Here is a 21,380-nt window from a genome sequence, read left to right as displayed (position 1 = left end):
ATTTTTAAAAATACAGAAACTACTGGTTTATAGAATTAATTATAGGTATGGTGGTTAAGGACAAAGTGCCAGGAGTATTGACTTCACAATTTCTTATTTAAGGTAAAAAAAAAAAAAAAAAAAAGTCATCAATAGTTTCTGTAAATAAACAATATCCCCTGATGGGCCATCATCAGATCCTAGCAAGATGAGATAATGATTAAAAATAATAATGCTGATATTGATAATTAACATCTGTTTACAGCTTACTACACGTTAGGGACTCAGACTGAGTATTTTATGTGCATTAAATCATTTGCGTGTCCCTACAACCCTGTGATGTGGGTACCATGGGTCCTGGTGCACCCCAATTTTATGGGTGAAGTAACTGAGGCACAGAGGGTTCACAAGAGGTCGTGCACTTAGGTTCAGCAACACCAGCTGCGCAACTGCAGCCAATGTGAAAGAGGTGGAGGACGTTCCTTCTCGGTGGGCACAGGGCTGCCAAATCAGCAGGAACTTGCACACTTCCTACTCTGTGACCTACTGGTGAGACGAGCTTAGCATGGTGGGCTTCTAGGAATCAGCGGAGTAGCTACTGAGTGCCTAATTCAGAGATTCTGTAGTTTCCATGCTGTGCATTTGGAGATGGACGGTCTTTTGAACAACCCAAGCTTTGAGACAGCAAGCTCATAAGGACACACAAAGGTGAGGACAGCCCTCTGTCCCCACAGTAGCTTAAATTATCTCACCAACTGAGCCTCCGCTGGGGAGAAATTAATACCTCGTGCAAATAGGAGTTTGAGGTTTGCTCCTGCTAGGCTGAGGGAGAGAGAGAGAGAGAAGGGGAAAAAAATGGCCAAGTCTTAATAAACCCTTAGGATAAACTCCACCATAAAGATATTGTGTACCTCTTTAGGGAAGGCACTTATCCAACACTTCAGAAGCACTCATTTATCTACAAACATGATTTATTTTCCCATTTATTTTATCAAATTTCCATTATTCTCTTCATTAATACAAATCCCCCAAAGGCCTGCCTGCCCTGCCTGCAGATTCTCCAGTCTGCTGACACTTACTGGGCACCCTCCCAGAGTCAGGCCAAGGCTAGGCTCCGGGGACACAGTGTGGAGAGAAAAGCCTGGACCACAGGGCCTGGATCTGCACCGTCCAATCCAGCAGCCGCTAGCCACACATGTGGCAATTTAAATTTAAATTAATTAAGAGTCCTGAAAATGAAAAATTCAGCTCCTCAGGCACAGTGGCCACACGTCAAGCGTTTAACATGTGGGCCGCCTCGTGTCGTGCCAAAGACGGTGCAGACATAGAACAATTTCATCGTCACGGAATATTGTGCTGGAAGCACCGGTAGGTGGAACGGTGCTCGCAGCCCGGGTGGCAGGTGAGCCCGCGTTACTTACTAGCTTCTCAGTATAGCAATGGTTGCCTATCTTCCTAAGGACCCGATCATTCTGGTTTTTAACCAATTCACATGGCTCAGCTCAGCTTGGGCTGAGGGAGCGAGGTGGAGTAGTTCTCAGATACATTTGGACACCGTGAGCTCGCGAACAAGAGATTTTTCCAGGGGACATAATGTATGGACACAACCAGACAGACGGCAATTTGCAGTGCACCTGCTCATCTGAGCCCGCAGGGCTGCGCGTGTACACGAGGACTCACATATACTCAGACACACATGCTCCTGCATGTATCTGCTCACTTAGATGCACACAACCGCCCAGATAACAGGCACATGCAGTAACACACGCACTCAGACATGCACGCCCTTACACACATGTGATTTTATATGCAATCACCTCCAACTCTTGCAGACACACTCACACGCACACACTGTGTTTTACACAAAGGCGTCCTGCGTTACTGCCAGGTTGTCACACATGATTGAGTTGGCTACAGTTAAGTTCTGTGGCTTTTTGCTATCCTGATATAATACAGAAACAGATGGCCCAATTTTTCTTGCATTTTCCAGATTCAAGATAAATGCTTGGGAGCTCCACGGTAACCCTGTCCTTGGGATCCATCCATTCATTCACCGTTCAGCAAACATTGATTGAGGGCCTAGAAATCGACAGAATCACAGAGAAGGCTGGTAACTAAACCACAAAAATTCCACGGTATCAGGCTGAGGGGGGGGTAGGTTTTACCCTGTAGCACACAGGGCGTCCAGGCCGTCCCATCGGACCCAAACTGCACCTGTGACCCTACCAATGGCACCCTCTGGGTCCCTGCCAAGGACACCCGGCTGGAACTGAATGGGGGCAAGGAGAGGAGGTGTTAATCTCCAGGTAAGAGCAGATGGTGTGGATTAGAGGGGCTCAGAAGAAGAAAAACCTGCCAGCCTCAGCCAACATCCTCCTTCCTCTTGCCCGCACCATCAAGCTCCCCCTCATGCCCAGCCCTTGCCGTCAGCACCCACCTAGCTCAAGTTTTCCAATTAAAAAAAAACAAAAAACAGGGATCCCTGGATGGCGCAGCGGTTTGGCGCCTGCCTTTGGCCCAGGGCGCGATCCTGGAGACCCGGGATCGAATCCCACATCGGGCTCCCGGTGCATGGAGTCTGCTTCTCCCTCTGCCTGTGTCTCTGCCCCTCTCTCTCTCTCTCTCTGTGTGACTATCATAAAAAAAAAAAAAAAAAAAAAAAAAAACCTCGCTTTACCCCAAAGCCCCCTTCCTAAACTCCGATTAGTGTCTGAATTCCCTCAGTCACAGGAGACTCCCCCAGAATATTGTCTCAACCCTCATCCCAGTTCAACTTGTGACTAGCCCCTCCACTCGACAAAGCCACTGTCCCCGAGTCACCAGGAGCCACCACCCTTCCAGGTCTGATGGTCACCGCTCACCCCATCCTGCCAGACCGCCGTGCTGCACCTTACGCAGCAGGTCAGTTCCTCCAGAGTCCCTTCCTGTTCTCAGACTCTGCTGTGTGCCAAGCACCGTAGGGGACAGTGGTTAAGCGTGAGGTCACGTTAGTCCCTGCTGTCCCGGGACTCGGGTCGCTGTGGTGAGACCTTGCTATGATGCTTTATGATGCCATAAACACCCTTGGTTTGGGGAGAGACAATGGACCCTCCATCGATGGCAAGGAGGGGTCCAGCATGTTGCCCTCCCTGCAGCTGAACCCCAGAGCTTAGCTTCATTGTCCTGGCACAATGAATCCAAGGCAGTAGAAGAATTGGTGGGTGGGCTCAGGGAGGGTAGATGGCACATAGGGTCTTCTAAGTCTATTCTGGGTTAAATCGTGGCCCCAAAAAGATATATTAAAGTCCTAGAACACCGATACCTCAGAGTGTAGCCTTATCTGCCAAGAAGGTGGTGGCAGATGTAATCAGTTGAGGTCTTTGTGGAGGACAGGTCCTTAATCCAACATGACTGGTGTCCCCATAGGCGGGCATCCGACATCCGTCCAAGGATGGAAATGATGTATCTATTGGCCAAGGAGCACCTGGCACTACCTACCTGAAGCAGAAGAGCATGGACCAAATTCTCCTCCAAGCGCTAACCATCCTGCACCTTGAGTTTGGCCCTCTAGCTCCAGAACTGAGACGATAAATTTCTGTTGTTTCGAGATACCCTGCTTGTGGTGCTCTGTGATGGCAGGCCTGGCAAGCTAAGAGGGTCCTGCTCTCTCCATTCTTTGAACTGGAGCCAAACGCAATGAGGACCTCCCAGAGGCAGTTCGCCTGAGGCTCCCCTATCCCCGGCAGCAATGAGGGGAAAGACTTGAGCTTCCAAATCAGCCTGGCCTGTGTTCGGGGGTGACCTGAACACCCGAGCTACTTGGCCCTCAGAACTCTGTCTTCCCATCTATTAAGTGGGGTTATTGTGGGAAATTTAAAGAACACATATGTGTAATCTCACCAGCCTTTGACCAGAAAATAAAGTCACACTGACTTCTCATGACCAAATTATGGTGGCTCCAGGCCACTTGACTGATGGAAATTAGCCTCCCCAAAGCACCACCCGGTTTCTGTAGGAGTTGCCAAAGGCACTCACACATCTTCACAAAACCGGACAGCTGGCCTCCCCATTTGTTCCTCCTCTCCCCCTTGTTTCAGGCCCACACACCCCTCTACCCTCCACCATGAAGCTACTTGGAGAAGCCCAGCTATAGGGAGGAATCTATAGCCACCACAGTTCTCAGCTCCTTCAAGATCTGCCTCAGAAGCTCCACCCTTGGCTGTCCTTTCTGGACAGCCTGTGACCAGTGATGGTGAGGTAGGGGTGTGAGTCTGTGCACTCCTGCCAAGTGCAGACACTGAGGGACAAACTCATTTCAGAACTCCTCATCTGGCTGGCCGAGACCTTGTTGGGCTTGCGTGGTAGCTGAGCTTCTTCCTCCACCCAATCCTGCACGCGCCCCCTCACCTTTGTAGGCGCTGGTCCCCAGAACGTCTTACCATCAGCATCTGCCTCTGGAGAACACAACCTGTTGCAGGAAGCTTCACCCCTGCCTCACCCTTCACAAGGTGGCCATCAACAGCTGGCTGTTTCCAAAGCCACCAGCCTTTGGGGTCCCAGCAGAACTGGGTAAGGGCTGCCCTCCAAAGCAGCTTTGCTTTGCCTAAAGCCTCACAAAGTCTCCCAGGATTTCTGTCCAGGATTTCTTGTCCAGAATCTTACCAGGTGTCTCATGGAAAAAAAAAAAAAAAAAAGCATTCTGTCCGTTCCTGGCCTTCTGCTGACCAAACTGCTCAAACCCAGACCACATGAGAGGCCAGATGGGAAACAATGCATCTCATCCACTCCAACCTCGTCCTCAGAACACCCTCTCCCCCCCTGCTCTAAAATAAAAGCTGCCATGCAAATCAACGGTTATGAAGCAGACCCGGAGTGGGGGGTGGGGGGTGGAGAAAATTGGGGGAGGAACAGGAGCAGGCTCTGTTCCGCATGTAAAACACCTAGCCCCGAGCCAGGTCCACAGCGAGTGTCCAATAAATGATAGCTATTATCATCATTATTATTATTATGAACCACGAAGCTATCACCAGTAGTTGGTCTGCTGGCAGCAGGAGGCAATGCGGGCTGGGCTGCTCCCTGCTCCAGATCACTAACCCAGGCTAAGTGGTGGTAATTATGACTTTGAGGAATACTAGTAACTGTGCCAAGTTCCAGAACAGCTACAGCAATGAGTCAAGAGGCCTCTGGCTCAGCTCCGGGCTGCAAGGCTGAGCTGAGATTTGCACAGTTGGCCATGTGGGTACAGTCCAAGGACATTGTGGGAAGACTGGCCTTTGTGGCACCCGACGGTGGGAGCCCCTCATGGATGCACAGTGGGGAAGGGGCCCACGGGGTTCCACGTCTGTTGTAGTGACCTTGTCCCAGCGGCCTGGGCCCCTGGGGAAGCCCTTCTGTGACTCATTAAGGATCTCTGCATGGGCCCTGCTTCATCGGGAGCCACAGACCTCAATGCGGCCTGGTTGGGCCCCAGCCTGGGCTGCAATGAGCTGCCAATTATTTCATCATGAAAGCTCCGGGGCTGGGCAAGGCCCCATGGGGCCCACTCAGGGCTGCCAGAAGCCCGGTTGTGCATCCAGCTTGAGGCACAAGGAGTTACCGTCTTCCTTTTTAGAGAGGTAATTTCTTCCCTCGCCCCCTGGAAAATCTGCCCCTACCTTACCCAGAATAACCAATGGGCAAGCAGACAGGCCCAGTGAAGTCTCAGCAGCTAAAAGGTCGCTCAAACTACTACTTCCCTCTGCCTCCCTTCCTCCCCACAGCCCCTCTGCCTCGAAACTCCCTCTGCCTCCCTTACTCCCCGCAGCCGACAGTCCCCAGGGCAGCAGGACAGGTCAAGGTGAACAAGGGCTCAAGCGTGAGCTCCAGGTAGCCCACTACCCAGCCCCTATTTCCTGTCTGCTCATAGCTCATCTGCTCCCTCCAACTGGGAATTGAAGGTGGGTGGCTCTCCCCCAAATTCCTCCTGGCCAGGAGACTGAACCTCCGCAGAGGCATTTGCTCAGAGTATGGAACGAGCGTCCATAATCAGTTACTTCCCACCAAGTCCACCTCCCTGAGACCCAGGCGCATGGACCTCACCATGCTCTCCCTGTCTCTAAGCTTCTGGCACATGCTGCTCCTTTTCCCTGGAAGGCCCACATCCAAGCGTGAACTGTCATTGGCCAGTGCTCATCCCAGCCATCCATTCCTCTTTGTAACTCTCCCTACCACCTTCCCAGGATCCACTGATTTAATAACCACCCCCTCCTCAGCACTCCCACCGCACCTTGAGCTTCCTTCTAACCTCAGAGCATTAGTCTATCTCCCCTGCAAGCAGATCCACCTTTGGGGGACCCTTTTTCATCTCTGTACCTCTGGCACCTGGCTGTTGGGAGGCATTGCTTCATATTCATTGCGATGATAGAAAATGAACACAGGCAGAAGGAAAGGACAGATCACTGCGGAGAGAAAAAGTAAGGACTCACAAGACATTGGGGAAAAAAAAGAGAAAAGGGAACAGAGAAGGAGGGAAGAGAGAAGGGGGAGGGAGGGAATGAGATAGAGGGAGAATGAGCTAGAGTTGGGAAATGGGGATAGGAGTGATCGTGCATGGACCGGGCCCCTGGGTACCTTCTGTGGGAAGCCCTTGTGACTCCTGCTGGGAATATGGCACCGGGAGACACCCAGATGGCAGTAAGGGGCATGGGTAGGAGCTCCATAAAGGATGTGCCTGAAGAAGGTGTGTTGGTGCCAAGTGGCCTCTATGCCAAATCCAAGTCAGCCACACACCAGGTTCTAGCAAAATCCCTGGGTGGAATTCTACTTACTCCTCATGTTTTATTGTCCATCTTCCAGTCCCCCATTTGGTCCTGACCCTGACCCTTGGCCAAGCATTCCCCTGTCCTTCAAGAGGTGTCTTGCCTTCCTTTCATCCTCGTACCTATGTTAAAACCATACAAATTAACTCTCTCTTGGTTCCAGTCTCTCCCTTCCTCCCCAATCATGTCTGGCTTAAGACATTAACATTGGGAATTTGGTTGGAATGTAAATGATTTCAGATCGATTCCTAAATAGCTATCCCCTATGCTACCTATCTGCACTAAAGTGGGAAGCATACCTTGCTTTCAGACCATGGCTTAGGGAAATGTGACCTGAGCCCAGATCTTCATTTATAAAATGGGAGCTGAGAGGAAAACTCAAGTGCGTCTTCATTTACCCATAAGTCACTAGAGCCACCCTCCTTCTAGTGAATTGCCTGCTTGTGTGGGACAGCACACACACTTGCCCCTCAGTGCACAGTTCGAGTCCTCTAGATGGATGCTGGGAGCAGTCCCTACTCTTACAGACCCCAAACACTTTGGAAATCTGCAGGCTTTTTCATAGTTAGTAACTGACGTCTTAGTTCTTACGGAGCAGGACCTCCCAGAAATGGATCCCGTCCTCCTCCTGCACATAGACCAGCAGGGACCTAGCAAATGCCTACTAAATCAATGAATGAATGAAAAAAATAAATTGAGGAGTGAATGAATGGAGGTGTGTACAAAAAAAAAATCCATGAATGGTAGTGTGAAGGAGTAAATACGTGAATCAGGAAATCAAGAGACTCACAGCACTAGAGGCTACTCTGGACATCCAGGAGGTGTGATTACAAGATCAGCCTCTGGGAAGCTGCATCACGGCCCTCATGAACACTTCCTTTTTCCATCATAAGCATGCCTGTCCTTTGGGGAAGCACATTGTTCCTCTATCTTTATTGTTAACCAGCCAAGACTCTGCGATCATCTTCTAGCTCAGGACAACCTCAGATTTGAAGTCTGGGACTGTTTGGGGTCCAGGTGCTCAATGACGATGCAGAGTACCGCAAGAGGTAGTGAGCTCCCTGTTGGTGGGGTTTATAAGCCGACACTGGATGTGGTGGAGATAATACTCTCCTCTGACAGACACGGTTCCTCCCAAGTCTGAGTTGTCTCTGTGCTCCATGTAAGTAGAAGATCGTCACCCCAGATCCTTCCTCTAGTTTTCCCCTTTGGATGATGCTCAGTATCTGGTAGAAAAAAAGCATTCAATAAGCAGTAACTACACGCCATTCATCTGTGAAGCGTCAGGCTGGATTCCCAGGCATGAAAACTCTACGGCACCCCCTACTGGCACTTATCATAGTTGCAGCTTAACAGGCATTGATTAAAGTCTGGTTCTTCTACTAGATTAATATTCCTCAACTTGTTTTAGGAAGTAGTGTAGTTTGGTAGTTAAGAGCGTGAGCTGAGGTTGCGCTTGGGTGTCTCAGTCAGTTGAAGTGTCTGCCTTCAGCTTAGGTCATGATCTCAGGGTCCTGGGATGGAAACCTATGTCTGGCTCCCTGCTCAGCGAGGAGCCTGCTTCTCCCTCTGCTTCTGCCCTTCGCCCTGCTTGTGCGTGCTCTTGCTCGCTCTTTCTCAAATAAATAAAAAATAAAAAATAAAAAATAAAAAAACCATGAACTGAGTTCATACTGTGTCCCTTCTGCCTTTACTGTGTAGCCTTGAGCAAGTTATTTACCTCTCTGTGCCTCAACTTCCTCGTCTGTAAAAAGGATGATAGTGCCCACCTTTTGAGGTTGCCATGAGAGCTAAATGAAATAATTCAACCAATATGCTTTGAACAGTGCCTGTCTCATAGTAAGTAACCAAGACTGTTATTATTTTAATAGTTTATAGGAGAAAGTACAGTCACAATTACTTATTCTCTGAACTTTATATTTTCCATCATATTTGAGCACAATTTGAAGATAAATCAGTCAACAATCTGAACCTCTTATTGGTTTTTCTGATACTAGTGATACCTTTCCGATAATCTCTAAAGTTTTGAACTTCCTTCAGTGCTCCTCTCCAACCCTTTGTGGAGATTGCTATTTGAAGATGTATTTGTTTTGTTTTGTTTTTTTCAATTCAAGGACAGTCTCTTCTTCAATTACAGCTTCACTTCTATAAAGCTCTCTGCATCTGAAACCTCCATTAAATGGACAGTGAATTTCCTGGATCTGAGTCTCCAGGCCTATTTTTATTTGTATTCCCCCATTCGTTCTGAAGTTCTTTTCCCTTTCGTTTGGCACTTCTGTTCTATCTCTTCAAAATCTTCATCTGAGCTTTGGGAGAGTTTCTCAAGCTAGTTTTTTAATTCATCAGGCTCTTCTTTGACGTTTCCATTTGGCGATGCATAGCCTTGATAGCGTAGAAACCAATGGAAATCATGTCTTTCTTTCTAAGAACTCCTTATTGTTTTCAGATTGATCTTTTAAAAATCAACATAACAGCATCTCACACAATTAAGAGGGCTTTTTCAAATACCCTTTCCACCGAGTACACTGTTTATGCTCAATGTTCAGACTGGTTTTCTAGCCCCTCTCTTTGAATTGCTAAGTCTTTTCACAAAACCAGCATCTTCTCACCATTTCCTCATACTTGTTGATGACATTTATAGTTAGTTCACTTTGGATAATCTGCTGGTAATTAGTAGGTCACTATACCTTTCCTGAAAGTGACCAACAGCAATGAGGAATTAGGATTTATAAATTAAAATTAACTTCAGCTGCAAATGACAAAACAACAGTGCCTTAAATAAGATATAAGCTTATTTCTCTCTCAAGAAACAGAAATCCAGAAGCTGTCAGTCTAGCTTTGATTCAACGTTCCACAGTGTCAGGGGTCTTGGCTCATTCAGTCTTATTGCTCTATCTTCCACAGCATAGGGTCTTACCTCATAGTCTAAAGAGAATGCTTCAACTCCAGCCCTCAAGTCCAGAATCCATCCAGCAGTAGGAAGGTGGGGAAAATTTATACACTCTCTCTTTAAGAACACTTCCTGGTGGGGTACCTGGGTGGCTCAGCCAGTTAAGCGCCTGACTCTTGATTTCAGCTCAGGTCATGATTGCTGGGTGGTGGGATCAAGCCTCATGATGAGCCCAGTGTCGGACTCCACCCTGGGCATACAGATTCCTCGGGATTTTCTCTCTCCCTCAGTCCTGCCAACACCCACACCCACATCCACACACACACACACACACACACACACAGTATTTCCTGGAGATGACCATTACCATTTCTACTTACATTCCAGAGACTAAACCTCTATAATCATATAAACATACCTAACTGTAAGGGAGGCTAGGAAATGTAATTCTTATTCTGAGTGGCCATCTGACCAGCTAAAAACGCTACTGCTATGAAAGAAGGAAACAATAGATATTATGGTACAACCAGGGGTGGTTTTTGTTTGTTTGGAATTTTTTTTGCAGTCTCAGGTGTGGGTATTAGAGGACTGAGCCTTACCCCTTCCTCTGCCATCGGGAGTTTCTAACATAGAATGCTAGATCCAAGAAGAACTAAGCAGTGGGGCAGAGTAAAACTGTTTCATTCATTCCACCAACCAAAGGATAGCAGAGCAAGCAGCCAGTACCTACCTCTACTGTGCTCTCCGCTTCCAATTTTATTTTGCTAAAACTCTCAGAGGTTTCAAAGAAGTGGCTAGGACCTTTTTGTGGTTTTCAGAAATTATGTAGAATTTCCCTGTGCCCCTGCACCCCAATGTTTATAGCAGCAATGTCCACAATAGCCAAACTGTGGAAGGAGCCCCGGTGTCCTTCGACAGATGAATGGATAAAGAAGATGTGGTCTATGTATACAATGGAACATTACTCAGCCATTAGAAACGACAAATACCCACTATTTGCTTCAACGTGGATGGAACTGGAGGGTACAATGCTGAGTGAAGTAAGTCCATCAGAGAAGGACAAACATTATATGGTCTCATTCATTTGGGAAATATAAAAAATAGTGAAAGGGAATAAAGGGGAAAGGAGAGAAAATGAGTGGGAAATATCAGAGAGGGAGACAGAACATGGGAGACTCCTGACTCTGGGAAACGAATAAGGGGTGGTGGAAAGGGAGGTGGGTGAGGGGATGGGGTGACTGGGTGATGGGCGCTGAGTGGGGCACTTGACGGGATGAGCACTGGGTGTTATGCTATATGTTGGCAAATCGAACTCCAATTAAAAAAAAATACAAATAAATAAATAAAAATTTAAAAAAAAAAGGAATTTCCCTGTCCCTTCGGTTGCAGCACTTCAGCGGGGATGATGAGAAGAAATCAGATTCAAGATCTTAGTTCCATCTTGGTTCGAGAACCTAAAACACAGATCGGATTCTCTGCGTCCACTGTTTAAAATCCTGACCTCATCACATACACAGATAGATGTCAATGTCCCTCATCCCTAGGAAAACACAAATTATAACACCACTAGAGATGCCACTAGAAACCCGCCAGAATGGCTCCGATTTCAAAGATGCAGCCTGGAATGATCATACGTTACTGGTAGGAAGGCAAAATATATGAGAGAGGTTAAACAGAGGCTGCTTATTTGACCCAACTATCCCACCCCTAGATATTTACCCCAAATGTCTACATATTTACTCTAAAAAATTTACAAAGTATTCCATGATCTGGCTCCTGCCTCCTTCTCCAGGCTTCAGATACCCACGTGATCACTATGACCTGCTACTGCTCAAAACTCCAACCGGCTCTGTCTTCCATGAAGAGAGTACAGAGGGTGGGGCAATCCATTATTGCTTAATAAATGCAGAATTCCTGGCAGATACTGCCTTTCAGGTCCCAAGATGTAGAAAAATCATAAAAGAAGACCTAAGTGGCCAGAGGGCTAGGAATTGTTGAAGGGATACTCTCTCAGAACTTTGGCACCTGGGCAAGAGTCCATTACTGCCCATCAGGGCTTACCAGCTGCAGCCATATGCTCCTACATAAGTACTTTTGCTAGGACAGCCCAATTATTTTCCTGCTTGAGAACAAATTTTAAATTTCGGAGAAAAAAAAAAAAAAACACCCTCAGATACTTTTAGTCACTCATTGCACACCACCCATAATTTGTCACTCTGTCTTGAAACCTTCCCCTGTATGGCTTGGCTTTAATGGGTTCAGCATTTAGTGAGCTAGGCAGTGGATTATGTGCGAAATGCATTAACCTCTCACATGATTGTAAAAATTGCCTTAATAAAATAGAGCTAAATCCTACTTAATAGCAATAAAACAGAAGCCACTATGTTCCAGGGATGCTAATGACCTGTGAGTCATTTCTTTTGATTTTAGAAGGTTGAACATTTGGAATTTGTCCCCTTTTATGAAACTTTTAAGCTTGGATAACTGCTGGAAAATCACACAAGTTAAGATAAGTTTCCTGCTCACAGATAACCAGAGAGCCAAGAAATTTCCATCATCTTCTTAAAGCTCATCATCCTGAGACAGCCTAGGCCTTTGAGGGCACAGATGCAGATGACAAGAAGGAAAGGACTGATCGATAATAAGGAATATTTGCCTAGTGTTTTCCAGCTTGCAGAACTCTTCTTTACCTGTCGCAACTGAGTCAGCTCGCCTAACAGACTAGGGAAGTAGGTACTATTAGCTCCATTTTATAGGGAAAGAAATTGAGAATCAGGGAGGTACAGTAAAATTTGTCCAAATTCTCACAGCTAATAGGATGAAGATCTAATACGTGGATCCAGGTCCTCTGAATTCAAGTCCCACGCTGTCCCTAAATGCTATATTCATATTTATCCTTTTTCTAAAGATCCATTTATTTGAGAGAAAGGGAGTGCTCTGTGTGCTAGCAGGGGGAAGGGCAGAGAGGGAGAGAATCTCAAGCAGAGCCCTCCCCCCCAAAAGCTCTGAGCTTCATGCAGGGCTCGATCCTACCCTGAAATCATGACCTGCTGGAGCCAAAATCAAGAGTCAGATGCTTAACCGACTGAGCCACCCAGGGGCCCTTCATATTTATCCTTATGAAATGGAAGAAAGATAAAAGGTTCTCAGTAACCTGAGAAACAGCCATGTTCTGGCCTCCTTCCTGTCCCCATGAAGTGAGATACATCCCGCCAGCATCTGTTATCTCTTATTAGGACCATGGTTTTTCTGCTACGTAGAAACTACAATAATAGGAACAATTATTATGTAATAACAATAACAAAAACAAGAGTAATTGCTGATCTTATTAGGCACAGCCACTGCTATCATTACTGAGCACCATGCCAGGCATTGCTAAGGGTTTCACGAGTTCCATCTCATTTAATCCTCACCACAGTGTAATATTATTACTATTTCCCCATTTTCCAGGTGAGGAAACTAGAGAATCAAAGAATTAAGAAACTTGACTGTCATGGGGTCAAAGCATGGGGTACACTAACTATACAGTTGTCCCTAATTTTCTACCCCTTCCTGTATCAGGACTGTGACTTTGTAGATCCTCCCCTAAAGGAAGTGGGGACATGTCCATATCCCCTTGAATCTAGTGTCTGATTTGCTTTGGCCAAGAGGATGTGGCAAAAGTAATAACACACCAGTTCTGAGCTGGTACACTCCTACTCTCTCTCCCAGAACCTGCCGTGGCCACGACTACATGCCTAGGATTACCCACTGGAGGATAAGAGACTACATGGAACAAAGCTGATTTGTCCCAGCTTGGGCCATCCCAGGCCAGCCAGTCCCCAGCTCACCTAGTAGGTGACCACAGACATGAGCAAACCAAGCCAAGGTCAATCAAGTCAGGTCTAGATTAACAAACTGCCAACCCACAGACAAATGAGAAATTATAAATTATTGTTGTTTTAAGCCACTAGGTTATGGGGAGGTTGGTTATACAGCAATAGCTAACTGCTATAAGTGGAAGCAGAACTTAGACCTACGTCTTAGAGACTCCATAGCTTGGATTCTTCTTTATACTCCATTTGGATAGGTAATGTCCTTCTAAACAACCCCAGCCAGCAGGGTTGGAGGAATGTCCATGTCATCCTATGGGAAAAGGATAGGCTATCTTGTATGCTGAGACTTTGGACCACTATCTATTTAGGGAAAGTGGAAAGACTTTTATGACTTGGGTTCTGAACCCAGCTCTGCCACAAGATTGATAAGACTTGAAACAAGCCGCACATCTCTCTAGGCTTCGGTGACCTTACCCATAACCCTGAAGAGGTCAGGATGTATTTGTTCAAGAATTAGTATTTGCCAACAGCAACTGTGTTAAGTAATGTGAAACATGCCAACCATACAAAATGTATACAATTCTTACCCTCCAGAAGCTGACAATCTGATGGAGACACAGACATTGGAAACAAACAAACAAAGGCAACATATAAGTGTTGTGGTAGACAGAATAATGGACCCCCAAAGAAGTCCATGTCTTAGTCCTGGGTCTGGGAATTTGTGATGATGTTACCTTACACAGCAGAGAGCACTTTACAGATGTGACTTTTAAGGATCTTGAGATAGACAATACTCAATTACCTGAGATAATCACAATTAATCACAAGGGTCCTTATAAGACAGAGGCAGAAAGGTCAAAGAGAAAGACATGAAAATGCTATACAGCTGGCTTGGAAGATGAAGCAAGGGGTCCTAGCCAAAGAGTATAGACAGCCTCCAGGAGTTAGGAAAGGCAAGGGAACAGATTCTCCTGAAGAGCCTCCAAAAGGAATGCAGCCCTGCCGATACCTTGATTTTAAACAATAAGTCCATTTTGGACTTTCGTACTTCCAGAACATGAAGAGAATAAATTTGTGTCATTTTAAGCCACTAAATTTGTGGTCATTCCTTACAGCAGCAACAGGAAACCAATACGCTGCCTGGCTCTGAAGACATCCTCTGGCACACAGGAGGTGCCTCCAAATGATTCCCTGGTGATGTTGCCAGTGTCAGCACAGGAGAGCTTCTCAAGAAGGTCAGTCCTCAGGCCCGTGGCTTTTTTCAGGTAGTCCTGGGGGAAGAATGTGATGAGATGTCTTTGGCAGGCCACCAGATTCCACCTCCTCTTGGCTTCTGTGGCTCCTATCCAGCCACATGTTTGTTCTGGGCTGAGGCAGAGAGACAGAGAGAGGACCAACCGCAACCTCAGGCCCCCCGCTGCCAGGCACAGGTGTACAGTTTCCACGAAGGCACTTGGCCAAGAGAGCAGAGGGATAAGAGAAACCAGCTTCTCATCACTTGCCAAGCTGGGCACTCTCAAGGCTGTTTCCTTCCAGAAGGGACTCCTTTTTCTAGTTCTTGCTCAGATGCTACATAGACTTGCCCTGTGTAAGAACCACCGTCCGTTAATGCCTCCTACGATGCCTGCTAATCTCATTTCTCCAGTGCATTGTGCAGAGGACACGTTCTAAGGTGTGTCCCGGCACAGGCATCAGAGGTTGTCAGGGATGTGGCAAACCAAGGCTCACGGCTTCAAGCACAGAGATCAATCCCGCCCCTCCCCTTTAATTAATTCTCTCATCCCCTTTGTGTTTAACATAGACTGAGCCTATTCCTCAAATTGCTTCATTTGTCTCTGCAAGAGAGGATTCTCAGAGATACGTATTTTAAACAAGTCTTCACTTTTGTCAGGGTAACATATTGTGATTATAGCTTTCCACCTGAGCTCTGTTATAGTACCAAGGGGTCCGTGTCCCTCAAAACCAGTCTCCAGAATTACAAATGACCCCCCAACTGAGTTCTAAGAAGCAGAATGACCCTGCACACTGTGAGACCATCTTACCCCTCCTGCCCTTAAGAGCAGGTCACTTACTTACTGTCCTAATAGCAAGACCAGCTCCACTGACTCCAAAAAGCAAGCCCAGAGCTCTTGCTTTTTAAACGCAATGTCTTAGCTCTGCCACAAAAAAAAAAAAAAAAAAAAGTCATTCTTACAAAAGATATATATACATTATCACAACCAGGGAAGACCTCAGACAAACTATGGGTATTTAAGTGGGGACCCAAAGGTGGCACCAAAATGAGTGTATATTTCTCCAGATCAATGAATGACACTCCAGATCAATGAATGACACAGGAATCCCCCAAATCATCAAATTATGCACTTTGTACCCCAGGCAATGTGCAGCACTTCCTCAGTCAGAGCCAGAGGGCCCCACAGCCTAGCCTGGGAGCTCCAAGGCCAGTGACCACCATGCAGAGGCCCTGCTAACCCTGCCACTGGCTCAGAGCCCTGGCTGCCCTTCCTGTATCCATCTGGCTCCAGAGAGGGCTGAGAGGTAGTGCATTGAAAATCGGTCCACTCAGGAAGTGTTGGGCACCCAAGTAAAGAAATGTGTTTTAGAAATCATGATGTACTGGGCTGCCTGGGTGACTCCGTTGCTTGAGTGTCTGACTCTTGGTTCCAGCTCAGGCCTTAATCTTAGGCTCATGGGATTGAGCCCTGTGTCAGGCTCTGGCTCAGCATGGAGTCTGCTTGAAATTTTCTTTTGGGGAAAAAAAGAAAAAAGAAAAAAGAAATCATGGTGCACCAGATAAACAGTGGATAAATGTAAGATCCTATTGTGAGCATTACCCTTGTCACACATCCTGCCCTGCTACCCACCCCCACCCACCTCCCCACATCCTCCTCATCTAGTTCTTGCTCTGGGGTTGGGTGCAGCTTGGTTTCCATCTCAACTTCCCCACTTACCAATTGTGGGACTTTAGTCACACTGTTCAACTTCCCTTTGCCTCAGTTTCCTAATTTGTAAACTGGAAGTAAAACGAGTTCTTACCTTGTGGGATTAGGAAGAGTTCATGAAGGTGAAGTGCTCCACACCGTGCCCGACACAGAGTGATAAATGCACAACCCAGCTTCATACTTCCTGCCCTTTGCTCATACTGTTCCCTCTGCCCAAAGTTCCCTTAGCCCAGAGAATTCCTACTATCTTTTCAAGGTTCACCCTCAATGCTAGCTCTTCTAGGAAATGTTCCCCATCCCCTCCAGACTGAGTCCTTCACTGCCTCCTCGGTGCTCCTGCACAATGGTGCCCCTCCTCCATGACAGCACTGGCCACACCAGAATACTATTTTCTTTGCACACTTCTCTCTCCCCAGTTACGAAGTCCTGAGGGCAGGAACTGTGTCATTCATCTTTGGCCCTCCAAATTATGGTATCATGCCTGGTATAAAGCACTCAATAAAGGTTGGCTGACTTAATGGAAGTAATGAATTCGTTACGCTTGTTAATGAGGGAGAAGCAAAGAAAACACACAGAAAAGTGTGACAGCCATGTGAGATATAATGGGATCAAGCATCCCTTTGAGCAATGTAAGTAATAAACTCTACAGCTGTGATCCTCTACCCTACTGACTTAATTGATCTGGGGTGGAACCTGGGAATTCAATTTTTTTTAAAAGCTTCCCAGGTGATTCTAATATGCAGCCAGATTTGAGAACTACTACATACCCTCCTACCCTAACATCTTGCGTATGCATTCAAAAGAGGGGCAATTCTTTGGGCTTCCCATATTCCACAATGTCCAGCTACATTGCCCCAGGAGTACATTGCCCCTCCCTACAGCGACAGCCCCTTGGGCTCTTATCTAGCAGCTGAGTGCCATGTGAAAGGTAGGGCAACGAACGAATGGGGAGATGGCCAGACAAGTGGGGTGCACAGGACAGGTGAGACAGGGTGTGAGTTCAGGAATTGGTCCCAGATCAAGCCAAACCCATCACCCTTCTAGACCCAAGCAGATGGTCAATTCTCCTGGGAAGCCTTTGCTCAGGCACCTCCATGCCCACAGCTCTCCGTAGCTCCCCATCAGCCTCTGCTCACCTCTGTGCAAGGCAGTGCTCTCCTGTGAGCACCCTCCCTGAATCTTGGGGATCCTCCGATGGTTGGTAACAACAAGGTAAAAAGAAAAGCCCAACTTACACAGTAGTTTTATTTATTTTTTTTTTAATTTTTACTTATTTATGATAGTCACACAGAGAGAGAGAGAGAGGCAGAGACACAGGCAGAGGGAGAAGCAGGCTCCATGCACCGGGAGCCCGACGTGGGACTCGATCCCGGGTCTCCAGGATCGCGCCCTGGGCCAAAGGCAGGCGCTAAACCGCTGCGCCACCCAGGGATCCCTACACAGTAGTTTTAAAGAGAAGTCTTCAAATGTAAAAAATTCCCCCACCAAAAGCTAACAGAGTAGACCCAGCTCTGCACTGAGAAAGAGTCATTTGCAATTAGCACACTGTTGATATGTAAACAGCAGCCTCAAAGTAGTTGAAAATAGTTTGTTTGCTTGTGTGAATTAACATTCCCTTGCAATATTATGATAACAATGGCCTACCTTAGCTTCCCTGCACTCGCCCCCTAATCTTGTTTACACTCTTATTAATAGTGAAAAGGAAGCCTAGTTTTACTGGCTTCAAATCATCCCAGACTGCAAACCACTGAAGTCAGAATTAATGAGCTTGAACTGTCTGCATTTGCATCCTGAACCTGTCTCAGCTCCCCTGCAAGGGTTTTCCTTCAAGGACCAGCTCTTAGATGGCAGAGCCTCCATCCTCTTAGAAAATTCTATTGCTGAGCCTGTTTACAGATGGGAGAGTGGAGGCTCAGAAAGCTGATGCAAATGGCCTGAGCTGCACAGCATCGCAGCCCCGGGAATCTGCCCCAGTACCTGGGTTCTCAATCATAAAAATCCCAGTCCTGGAGAGAAAATTCAAATCCCAGCCTGGACATCAACTATGTTCTCTTCAGCCCAGACAGCATGCCTGACCTACCCGGGTGCTTCCTCTTCTGGCCCTGCTTCCCTCTTGGGAATTGTGAGTAACTGTCTTTTCAGTGGCAACTGTTTCCTGATCTATTGGCCTCACCATGCCTGAACCTGTTTCCTCATCTGTCAAATGAGAACAAAACCCCTGACGTCTCAGGTCTGTTGTGGAGATGATGCGTACAGAGCACTTAATGGGGCATCTACTACATAGTAACACCCTCAAAAAGGCAGTATTGTCACTGGCCTCGTTCCTGATGTTATATTCTTTTTGCTCCTAACCTCCACACTTTACGGGTGAGGAATCCAAGACCTAGAGATGTGTGGCATGTGGCATCTGCCCAGTGTCACACGGCAAGCTGACGATGGGGCAGGGACTGGAACTCGGGTCTCCTTCCTCCAACAGCCCTCTCCTGCAGCTAAATCCTCAATATTGGGGTCCTGTTCCATCTGCAGATGCTGTAAATCATCAGGACCAATCTTAACACAGGTCCACACACGCATGTACACCCCACTTCTGTTTTCTCTCACTAAGGAGGACTTGCTTCTGAGATCTGCATGCAGGTGAAATCATTGAGGGTTTCCTTTTGCTTTGCTCCCCAGTTTACCCAACAAGGTTTTCAACATGTGACACAAATAACAAGATGGTGTGAGTACACGTTACTGCCCCTTTAAATTCCACCATCAAAACCATTCAGGGGAACAGAGAGTGGGCTCCAGCTAAGCCAGCTTTTCTTTAGCTCTTTAGTTCTCTTCTGATTCTTTGAGGGTGGTGAGTAGGGGTGGGGATCACCTCCGCTTCTCCCAACCCCCCCCAAAAATATCCTCAGCAGCAGCTGCCAGAGACCCCTCCTCCAGCACAGAGCACAGATGGATTGGAGGCCTCCATAACCAATAGCCCCATCCCTCCTCCTGCACCAAACGCTGTCTCCTCACTGATGAGCTCTTTCTGGGGGCAGAACCAGCCGGTACCCAAGCTCTTCTGAAATCAGAACCCTTTGGATATGATCTGAGCAACAAATAAAATAGTATTGGATTATAACCCAAAATATAAAATAAATATGAATCTATACAGAGATAAATAAATGAGTGAACCATAAATAAGTGGGGGAGAAGAGACAAATCTTTGGTGCAAAAGAATCCCAGATAATTTACGTATATCCTCTGTCTTCAAGGAAGTGGAGTAAAATTCCCCACCCTCAAGTCATAGTGGTGTCCTTTCGAAGAGTACAGAGTAAGGAAAGTGGGGATGGAGAGTGACTTTTCAGTGGAGAAACCAACCAATATGCCTCAGCCAACTGATGGAGCAGTGGTAAGTCACACGGATGGGATAGACTCTTGATAATGATGTGATGAGAATGGCATTCACCCCTGGGATCTCCCTCCAAAAACCCATAACCCCAGACTAATCATGAGAAAAATATCAGGCAAATCCCAACTGAGGGACAGTCTACAAAATACCTGACCAGTACTCTGCAAACTGTCAAGATCATCCAAAAAAGGGAAAGCTCAGAAACTATCCCAGCCACAAGGAGCCAGAGAAGCCACGATGAGTAGATGGAATGTGATGTCCTAGGTGGTGTCCAGGGACAGGGGAAAGACATTAAGGGAAAACTAAGGAAGTCTTCGTGAAGTATGGATTTCGGTTAGTAACAGTGGGTCGATACCAGCTCGTGCGTTGTGACAGACACTCCATGCTGACGTGAGTGGTTAATTACAGGGAAAATTCAGTGTGGGTTCTATGGCAACTCTCTGTACTCTCCTCTCACCTCTTCCCTCAATCTAAAAACTATTTGAAGATAAACATATATTTAACAAACAAACAAAAAAAAAACAAAAAAAAAAAAAAAACAAGGAAATCTTGGGCAGTCCAGGACCACAGGATCATGAATAATGCTGGAGGGACCTTGTGTTCCCACCCTCAGCACTCCTGAGGTGGGGGGGTCGGAAAGGGAGGGCAGGGACTGGGACTGTGGGCAGAGCCAGCCTCCACCATCCCGGTCCTGGCAGCTTCCTTGTATCTGCTTTTACCCTCACTTGTACTGTTTTTTGTTTTGTTTTGTTTTGTTTTTTTACAATTTAGTTATTTTAGAGAGAGAGAGAGAGAGCAGGAAGGAGAGGGAGAAAGGGAAACCCAAGCACACTCCAGGCTTGAGCATGGAGCCCGAGGTGGGGCTCCATTCCACGAACCCGAGCTCACAACCTGAGCCAAAAACCAAGAATCGGAGCTTACCCAACGGCGCCACCAAGGCAGCCTCATTTTCCACATAGGATTTTTACTAGAACAAAGAGTTCCTCTGCTCCGAAGAGGGGACACTACTGACCTAGTCCAAACCCATCATGGAAGTTCCTAGAGAGAGGAAGGGGCATCCTCAGGGGACTCGCAAGGAAGGGACAGAGCTGGAGCTGGACGACAGCACATGGTGGGTACCTGAGACCATGACCCCAGGGCTTCCCAGGGACTCACCTGTGAGCCTGGAGCTCCTCGGGGCCGGGATGGTGCCTGGTGCATCTGTGTCACAGGACCCAGGAGAGAATCTGAGACAGGAAGGAGGCCAGAGAGTCGTGTGGAAAGGAGGAAGGAGTTCCCATCACGTGACTGTTCCAAAATGCCAGTGCTATCCAAATCTAGAAAATTCTGCTGACACTTCAGATAACTGCAAAGTAGAGAGGTCTCCCTGGTCTGTGCTTGATTTTATTAAAACAGACTCTTTTCTATCTTTTTAGTGAGCCTGTGTATCAGAGACTGGCTTTGGAGAGACGTGCATGTATCCATTCATTCATTTTCAAAGCTTTACTGAGTGCCTCCTACACGTTATTAACAATAGGAACAATAACATTCACACAATAAGCATTCACCAAGCACCTGCTCTGCCTCAGGCTCAGTCCCAGGAGTGAAAGATGCAGC

General features: G+C 47.0%; 1 long non-coding RNA gene across 15 annotated transcripts in view; it reads right to left on the bottom strand.

Moving 5' to 3' along the window:
• Window positions 1-1,940: 1,940 nt before the first annotated feature.
• The window catches only part of LOC102151386, a 93,858-nt gene continuing 74,418 nt past the window's right edge, over window positions 1,941-21,380 (bottom strand). For 7 of the 15 annotated variants that reach the window (XR_005370139.1, XR_005370141.1, XR_005370146.1 and 4 more), the window contains 5 exons: window positions 20,940-21,010; window positions 15,537-15,616; window positions 7,546-7,981; window positions 2,841-6,877; window positions 1,941-2,058 (listed from right to left, as the gene is read on the bottom strand). This is a non-coding gene — a long non-coding RNA (uncharacterized LOC102151386). Of the gene's footprint in view, window positions 2,059-2,840; window positions 6,878-7,545; window positions 7,982-15,532; window positions 15,617-20,939; window positions 21,011-21,380 lie in introns of all 15 variants that reach the window. The other 8 variants (XR_005370147.1, XR_005370152.1, XR_005370143.1 and 5 more) reach the window with 5 other exon arrangements.

Source organism: Canis lupus, chromosome 15 (genome assembly GCF_011100685.1).
Source record: "Canis lupus familiaris isolate Mischka breed German Shepherd chromosome 15, alternate assembly UU_Cfam_GSD_1.0, whole genome shotgun sequence".
In the NCBI taxonomy this organism is placed as follows: domain Eukaryota; kingdom Metazoa; phylum Chordata; class Mammalia; order Carnivora; family Canidae; genus Canis; species Canis lupus.
Note: the sequence above shows the minus strand (reverse complement) of the source record. Positions and strands in the feature narration are given on the sequence as shown.